Below are 9,859 nucleotides of genomic sequence, written 5' to 3'. Positions count from 1 at the left end.
TACCAATTTAATTAGTAGCCGATTTATTCAAGTAGACCATACATAATAATCATACATATAATTCACTTTTAATCTTATTTAAGACAACAATGATCACATCACAAATTGACCTTTAATTCCATTAAAATCCAAATTATCCAAAATTTGTTGAACATAGTCAACCCACCTACCCATTTCGGCTAAATCCAGTTTTACTGAACATATTAACAAGTCATGATTGAGTAATAAATAAAATAATAATAACCTCATGGCATAATTAATAAATTCATTCCAATTAAACCATTCAATTCTAATCCTTCAATAATCCAAATGTGGTTATCAAACCAATCTAATAAAAATGTGCTTGTATCACCATTCCATACAAACAATTAATCCAATATAATTCTGTTGGGTTTCGGTGAGTCCGACCCACCGCGGAAAGAAACCCGACCCAAAACCAAACTCACAATAATTATAACCATAAAGCATAATTAACATAAACACAAGACTAAGTAAGAGATTAATACCTTTGTAGCGTGCTTCGCTCACTTAATTGAGATCTTAATTCGAAAGCTCTTAGCCCCGCTCACACGAGGACCTCTAACGAAGTCCACCCGCAACGCGGGCACCGAAATTGGTCTATTGCCTTGGAGTTAGCAAAGCCCGACCTAAACTCGAGTAATTAATTGTGTTCAAACGTTTTCACACTGTGATGCCTTTTTCAACACTTACTCAAGTGCTTTTCCCAATACCCCAAGTTGGGTATTTACTGGGAAATGCAAGAGTGAGAAATGCTCACCCATCAATGTGGGAGATTTGATTTTTCCATTTTATTTTAAATCTAAAATAAAATTAATAATCAAGCTACTAATAAATCAACAAGTGTCAAGCTCACATGAGAGGTTAGGTGAGGACCATTTGGAAAAGGGGGGGGACCAAACTTGCTCCCCACTCCCTCTCCCAAAACCGGCCAACACACACCCCAAAGCCCATTTAGCTTGCGCCACGTGGCAGCCCCACTTGGGCACCAAGGCACCCCAAGTGGGCTGCCATGGCTGCTGCCACCCTCGGCCAGCAGGCCCACCACTAGCGTGCGGGCTGCTGCTAGCAGGCCGCGCATCAAGTGCGGGCTGCTAGCCACAGCTTACTAGAAAGCCCCGCACTTGGTGCGGGCTGCTAGCTCGGCCATGCCCTGGCACTCGGCTTTCTGATGCTAGGGGTATTTTGGTCATTATGTTAATTTATTAGTTATTTTCTCGTCTCATCTTTTATCATTTTTGATCCCGAGTTTGACTGTCAATAAACAAATGATTTCTAAAATCCATCCGAGCACGGCCATGCATTTTACAGTCCCGCTCTTCGAGAGGCCTTGCAAACAACAAAGATATCTTTCCTATTTTTAGTAGGGGGACATTCTCAGTCTTGTAATGTAGCTTCTCTTACTGAGAGGACCTAGCCACCCGAGTGTTGCCGTTATAATCCCCTATTACGACAGACGTTTGGCAACATCAAAGCGGACTAGTACTCAAATAAGAGAACTCACAATATTCATGGTCGAAGAATAGGTTCCGATAGCCATAATGAGAAGTATACTTATGACAATTTTTAATCTCTTAAAGTATTCTCATGGGTCGATCCCGTATGGTTCTAAACCAATACCTATTTTTAAATGACCTTTATTAGGGATAATTCTCGATTATAATATTCAATGTTCACTTACTAGGTGATTCCTTACCAAGACTGGTCTTGATACCCTATTTTGAATATTCTTAAAATCGAATGGACTCATTATTTAATCCTAAACCACAATTAAATAGCAAATAGAGTGATAAAATATTGCATGAAATTTATATTACTCCAAAACTTGAATGGTTTTTCTTAGTGTCTTACATTAAATGTTCAAAAAATTACTAAAAAGGGAAATCAAAGCCAGTCTCCCACATGCCTGATTCCCATTGCCTCAACGTGCTTGTTGTGCTTCACTTGAGGCAAAGGTTTAGTAAGTGGATCGGCTACATTGTCATCCGTTCCAACTTTGCAAAATCTGATATCACCTTCTGATTTCCATTCTCGAATCATGTGAAACCGCCGCTTGATATGTTTGACCTTCTGATGTTCCTTTGGCTTTCTAGCCTGAGCAATATCTCCATTGTTGTCACAATAGAGGGCTATTGAACCCTTGATTAAGGGTACAACATCAAGTTCACCAACGAACTTACGAATCCAAACAGCCTCCTTAGCCGCTTCAACAGCTGCCAAGTATTCGGCTTCAGTTGTAGAATCTGCAGTTGTGCTCTGCTTGGCACTCTTCCAACTAAACGCTCCTCCATTTAGACAGAAAACATATCCAAATTGCGATTTGAAATCATTTCTCTCTGTCTGGAAGCTCGCGTCGGTATAACCTTCAACAACTAATTCCTCTGAACCACCATACACCAGGAATTTATCCTTGTTCCTTTTCAGGTAATTTAGGATATTCTTGGCCGCAGTCCAATGGGCCTATCCTGGGTCTGATTAGTAACGGCTCGTAGCACTCAAGGCATACGACACATCTGGCCTAGTACATATCATGGCATACATGATCGATCCAATAAGCGAAGCATATGGAATCTGATTCATCTTTACCCGCTCATCAAGTGTCTGTGGACACTGCTTCTTGCTTAGAGTTATGCCATGTGACATAGGCAGGTGACCTCTCTTGGCCTCCTCCATGCCAAATCGAGCCAGTACCTTATCAATATAAGTACTTTGGCTCAATCCAATCATCCTTTTTGATCTATCCCGATAGATCTTGATGCCTAGTATGTACTGAGCCTCTCCCAAGTCTTTCATTGAGAAACACTTTCCAAGCCAAGCCTTTACAAACTCTAACAACGGAATGTTGTTTCCAATAAGCAATATGTCATCGACATATAAGACTAGGAAGGCGATGTCACTCCCACTGACCTTCTTGTGAACACAAGATTCGTCTGGATTCTTGATAAAACCAAACTTACTGATGGCTTCATCGAATCGCATATTCCAACTCCTGCTTGCTTACTTTAGCCCATAAATGGACTTCTTAAGCTTAAAAACTTTCCCAGCATTGTTTTGGTCGACAAAACCTTCAGGTTGTGTCATATAAACAGAATCTTCCAAAATACCATTGAGGAAGGCGGTTTTGACGTCCATCTTCCATATTTCATAATTGTAATATGCAACAATCGCTAGGAGGATCCGAACGGATTTAAGCATTGCGACTGGAGAAAAGGTTTCATCGTAATCAGTATCATGAACTTGTCTGTAACCTTTTGCTACCAATCTAGCTTTGTAAATTAATACATTTCCATCTTTTTCGGTTTTCAACTTGAAAATCCACTTACATCCGATAGGTGTGTAACCTTTGGGTAAGTCAACCAAGTCCCAGACTTGATTTTCAAACATGGAATCCATTTCAGATCTCATTGCCTCTTGCCATTTAGCAGAGTCGGTGCTTGCCATCGCTTGCTTGTAGGTTGCCGGTTCATCTCCATCCATAATCAGGATGTCCTAATTCTCGGTTACTACTAAACCAAGATATCTATCAGGTTGAGATCTCGGTCTCTAAGACCTATGTAGGGTAATGGACTGAGCATTTGCATTGTCGGTTTAACTTTGCACATTTTGATCATTTTGACCTGCGTCAACAGATGCTGTTTGAGCACTTTGACTGTCATTCTGATTTTGTTGCTCATCCTCATGAACTTCGTCGAGTTCGATTTTTGTCCCACTTGTCATTTTGGAAAGGTGCTCCTTCTCCAAAAAGACACCATCGCGAGCAACAAACACTTTGTTCTCTGATTTGTTGTAGAAGTAATACCCTTTGGTTTCTTTTGGGTATCCCACAAAGTAAACCTTGTCAGATTTGGGATGAAATTTGTCAGAAATCAATTTCTTGACATATGCTTCGCATCCCCATATCTTTAAAAAAGACAACCTAGGTCTTCGTCCATAACTCGTATGGAGTCTTTTCTACAGCTTTTGATGGAGCACGGTTCAGTGTTAGTGTCGCAGTTAGAAGTGCGTGTCCCCAGAAAGAGATAGGAAGATCACTAAGACCCATTGTTGATCGTACCATGTCTAACAAGGTTCGATTTCTCCTTTCGGATACTCCGTTCCATTGTGGAGTTCCTAGAGGTGTCAATTCTGAAAGTATATCCTTGTCTTTCAAATGGTCATCGAATTCTTGGCTCAAGTATTCACCACCTCGATCCGATCGAAGGGATTTGATTTTCTTGCCAAGCTGATTCCAACTTCACTCTGAAATTCTTTAAACTTTTCAAACGATTCAAATTTGTGCGACATGAGGTATACATAACCATGTCAACTATAGTCGTCTGTGAAGGTGATAAAATATCGATGTTCGTTCCTTGTGGCGGAGCTCATTGGTCCACATACATCGGTGTGTATTAGACCCAATAAGTCTCCTGCCCTTTCTCCCAACTTGGAGAATGGTTGTTTAATCATCTTGCCTAATAAGCATCCTTCTCAATTCTCAAACGATTCTAAATCGAAAGAGTCAAGAACACCTTCTTGTAGAAGTTTCTTGATGGGTTTGATGTTAATGTGGTCAAGACGAAAATGCCACAAGTAAGTCTGATTTGACTCCATGGTCTTAGCTCTTTTGGTAGTATTATTCACATTATAAACTTGTTTGTCTAAAGAAAGCACATAAAGACCATTTTCAGAATGTGCAATACCATATAAAACATTATCGAGGTAAAACAAACATTCATTGTCCTTTACTCGAAATTGGCGTCCAACGCCGAAATTGAAATGATGTTTTTGGTAATGTTGGGAACATAAAAACAATTTTCAAGTTCCAAAACAAACCCAGAGGGAAAAGACAAACTGAGAGTTCCTACGGATACGGCTGCAATTCTGGCTCCATTGCCGACCCGGAGTTCAACCTCTCCCTTTGCTAGCTTCCTAATGTTCCTTAGACCTTGAGAATTGGAACAAAGGTGTGAGCCACATCCGGTATCTAATACCCATGATGTTGAGCTAGTGAAGTTTAAGTCTATAATGAACATACCTGATTCAGAAGTAACGGTTCCGTTCTTCTTATCTTCCTTGAACTTGAGGAAATCTCTCTTCCAATGTCCTTTTTCTTACAGTAGAAGCATTCGGAATCAGATTTAGAAGACGCTACCTTCTTCTCCTAGTTGTCCTTGGTAGCTTTAGGCTTAAGCGAAAAGGTCTTCTTCTTACCCTTCGCTTTCCTCTTGCCTGAGAATTTGAACGACTTGCCCCTTTTGATCATGAGCACATCATGCTTCCCCTCATCCTTGAGCGTTTGCTCCACTTGCTTCAACATACCATGAAGCTTGGTGAGGGTTTTCTTCATGCTGTGCATGTTATAGTTCATCTTGAACTGATCATAACCTTTGTGCAGCGAGTGGAGAATGATGTGAATTGCCATCTCAGTTGAATACCCGCATCAAGCCTTTCCATGTTCTCAAACAATCCTATCATTTTGAGTACATGTGGGCTGATTGGTTGTCCTTTCTTGAGGTTGCTCTCAAGGATATGCCTGTGGGTTTCAAACCTTTCAGTTCGGGCCTGCTCTTGGAACATGTTCTGCAGCTCAGAAATGATCTCAAAAGTTGTCTCATTTTCAAAGAAAGTCTTTTGAAGCTCAGGAGACATTGTGGCCAACATGATGCATTTGACATCCCGATTGGCACTTTGCCATCGGTTTAGGGCAGCCTGAGTCACCTCCTCATTGGGAGTCTCAGGTATTTCCTCATCAAGGACATATTCCTTTTGTTTTGCATGAAAACTATACGCAAGTTCTTTTACCAATCAAGAAAATTTGGCCCACTCAACTTCTCCTTGTCGAGAATTGAGCGCAACGAGAATTGGTTGTTTGAGTTATTTGAAGACATGATTCTACAATTGAAAGAATTTGAAATGAAAAACCATTCATAATACTTAAATAAGATTGAAATCATGCATTTTAATCAAACTTATTTAAACGTCTTATTCACACATTAAAATTGTCCCCATTTTGGTGAGAATAAGTCGATTCCAAGATACAAAGAAACAAAGAGTGGTTAAGCATGTTTTGGCTTGTCTTAACACTCAATCTCCTAAGGTAAGCAACGCTTTGCTAATGGCTCCAAGCCACTCTTGGTTGAATAAATCGTAGCATCTAATTCTCTCTCAACAACTTATCCACTTTGCCACGACATGTTAGGACTCCATCACTCATATCGTTGAGTACAACCAAAACAAACTTGCATACCCGGTATGCCTTATGAATCCTAGAGAGTAATAGCGATGCCTCGCTTTGGGTTAGCCCATCACTACTCTCAATAGGTCGATAAGTGTTGTTTTGGAATGGCAATTTCACTCAATATTTTAGGGACCTAGTGCTTCTATGTTGGTTGATTTAAGTGAACTTAATTAATCATCACAACATTCGAAATCCTAAACATGCATCTAACATATAATTCATATATAAGTACTCATATAAATCGAAAACATAAATAAAGATGCATTCGGCAACTAGCATGACCCCTTGAATCTTCAAGTCTTTAAGGGACGGCTTTTGCAACTTCATGGCTTCATCTTCCAAGAACCTCCGTCTTCAAGACATGACCATAATTATGAAAAAACTAGTATCTACGATTAGGACTAATCTAAATATTAAGGTACAAAAATACTCAACGGTTCGCAGACCGTATTTAGATTTACAAAAACACATCACGGATCGCAATCCGTATTTTCTATCCTAATCAGGCCCCACTAGTTGCCATTTTATAAAACCTGTGAGAGAATATACATTCCATTCATCCATTCACTATTTGTGAATGGCCCATGAATTTTACAACGATAAAACAAGTAACAATGCATAAAACGCGCGTAAACTAGTAACTAATTTAGGTCATTAATCCAATTAATATGCCTAATTAAAACTAGTCAAAGTTGTTTAATTGATTATGTAATTTAGCGCAATTTAATAATTGAAGCTCCCACTAAATTCCGCATCCATCTTAATTAATCCAATTAATTAAGCCGGTAAACCCAAATATTTGCCAAGATTAAATTTTGCAAATGTCGCTCAAAAACCGAGGCCTAGCCTCTAACATTTATTAAAATAAATAAAACCAAATTAAATTAATAAAAATAATTAAAACGGCAAAATTAAGCAAAAAGTATGTAGTCCAAAATGTCCAAGTGCCTAGCACCAAGACTTGGAGTGCTCACTACTCGCACAACCGATTGATGCTCAATGAACGTGGGAGTGGCCCGATGTCGCTAAGCGTTACACCGTCCACATCAGCGAACTTTCACGCACCAAGTCGTGGCCCTTGATGGCCATGTTGTACGAACTCATTGCACCGCATTACTTCGCAAGCAATGCCTACGCATACTAACCCCTATTAAGCACCAACATACATACACATACATAGTACGCCCCGCACCACAAGGCTCGACCACACGCAAGCAACCACGGGCAGCCGAGCCATAGCACAGCAGCCCACACATGGCCGGCTTGCTGCCGCACCATGGTGTTGTTGCTGCCACGGCTTGGCAGCCGTGCTTGCTGGCTATGGCAGCAGCCACACATAGTTGCACCAATGCCGCTGCCCTTGGCAGCCACATGCGGGCTGCATAGCTCGCCGGGGGGCATTTTGCCCTCGATTTGCGTGCAATACCACAGGTTTTTAACCTTATTTTTGCGTGACTATTAATTAGTTCCAAATTAATTTTGGAATTAATAAAATTGAGCCAAAAATGAAAAATTAAAAAAGTCCAACTTTAATTAAAAATTCATAAAGTGCATACAACCAAAATTATTTTCAAGAACCATTCTTTAATAAAATTGGTTTAACTTGGTGCAATAAAATAATAAGGGCAATAACTCACTATTAATTCAATTAATTTATATTAATCATGAGAATTTGACAAAATAAAAGGGAGTTGGAAATATGAACAAAAGTTCAATAAAAATTCCAACTTTAACACTTGTGAATCCTTGAAAAATTATATCTTCCAATATGAAGATAAATGAAATTTCTATCACAAGATTCAAACTTTATGATTCCAATCAATTTAATACATGATTAAATCAAAAGTTCATCTAAAAAATTCATGGAATTTAGTAACTTAAAGTTTCAATCACTTAAAACAATTAAAGATTGAATCTTTAGTACTTGGAAGCAACAAAGAACAAACTTTTCACACTTAATGCAATTAATTTGCAATTATGTGAAAAATAAAACCAAACTTTCAAGCACCAATTACTACCAAGTAACCATGCTTTAAAAATGCATATAAATTAAGGAATGAACTAAATACATAACCACCATAAATATGCAATAATATTTCAAGTTTAGAAAGACTTAAAAGTTTTCGTCAAAACGAAAAATCCCTCAAAACGTGCATTTCTGGTCGTTTTTTGGCTAAAAACACAATTCTGAAAGGGTAAGACCATTTCCAAAACGCCTTTTCCACCCAAAATTCACTATTTTTGGGCGAAAATCTGGGTTCGGGGCTGACACCATTCCTTTCAAATTCAACATGCTTGCATCCATAATTCCATATAAACATAATCAATCACCAAAACATGTCTCATAAACATAAGCACATGAATTAATTTAATGTTAACCAATCAATTTCCATCCAATTGTTCCCTAAACATGGAACCAAGTTCTTTCCTTTTGGTACCTAAACATGATACTACTTACAACGAAATAGACATGTACGTGATTCATGTAAACAATTCTTAGTGCCACTTTTAATCAATTAAAAGTCTCCTAGGGAATAATCACCTTCTAGAAAACAACCAACAATCATAAATTAATACCCAAACTAATTCTAGCAATATAATTTGATTTTAAACTCATTAAAACTTTCTTTAAAATATGTTATGATGCTTAATTTTTGGTTAGAAATACAATAGGGACAAAAGCCCCAAAATAATTGATCATAAGAACCCTAAAATTCCAATTATATAAATTAAAACCCTATGTTTTATAACTCATTAAATTTAAAAATTTCTAACATTTATAAAATCTGAAAATATAAATTTAAACAACCAAAATACAATATTTCATACTAATAAAACCAATTTCAAACCATAATAATCAAAATCCAAAACAATATTTATATAATCATACATATAGGAATAGTAACAAGGGGAAAGAAGGAGAAGAAGTAGGTGACTTTCGGCTGCAATGGTGGCAACGGCGTCATTGGCTAGGCGGGGGCGGTGGCAGGGTGGTGGCTGGGCGGCAATGTGAGGAATTCTCACGTGAAGAAAGGAAAAAGAAAAGAAAGAAAAAAAATGGAAAAAGGAAAAAGAAAAAGAAAATAAAGAAATTAAGAGAAAATAAAAATAAAGGAGAAGAAAAATAAAACTAAACTTTTTTGTGGGAAAATTTTGGAGATTTATGGGGTATTAATAGAAGAGAGAGTTATAAGGTAAGTAGGAGAATTGGGACTCGTGAAAATAATGGGCCCATTAAATAAACAAATGAGTTAAACTTTGTTTTTATGATCATGTGTTGTAGAATGAATACATAAAAATCATTTTGTAATAAAATCGTTTTTCAACCCAAAAATAATTTGATACTTATAAAATAAATTCCGGAAAAGTACAAATAATTATTATAAATAAAATAATATATCATTTATAAAATATTTAAAAATACAGGAGATTACAAACATGATTATTTAGAAGATGTTACGAGTATAAGTTGTACTCTGTCTGCCTCATAATATAGTTCCTGTTTTTCTACTTTAGAGAGTCAAAATGTTGTTCCTATTTCTTTTTTGGATAATATGTAAAGACAATTATATTCTCACTTTTTTTAACTTTATCCATTATACTTTCTAAATTAATTACCCTTAA

Source organism: Chenopodium album, chromosome 15 (assembly GCF_948465745.1).
Source record: "Chenopodium album chromosome 15, dcCheAlbu1.1, whole genome shotgun sequence".
In the NCBI taxonomy this organism is placed as follows: domain Eukaryota; kingdom Viridiplantae; phylum Streptophyta; class Magnoliopsida; order Caryophyllales; family Amaranthaceae; genus Chenopodium; species Chenopodium album.
This window is presented reverse-complemented; position numbering follows the sequence as displayed.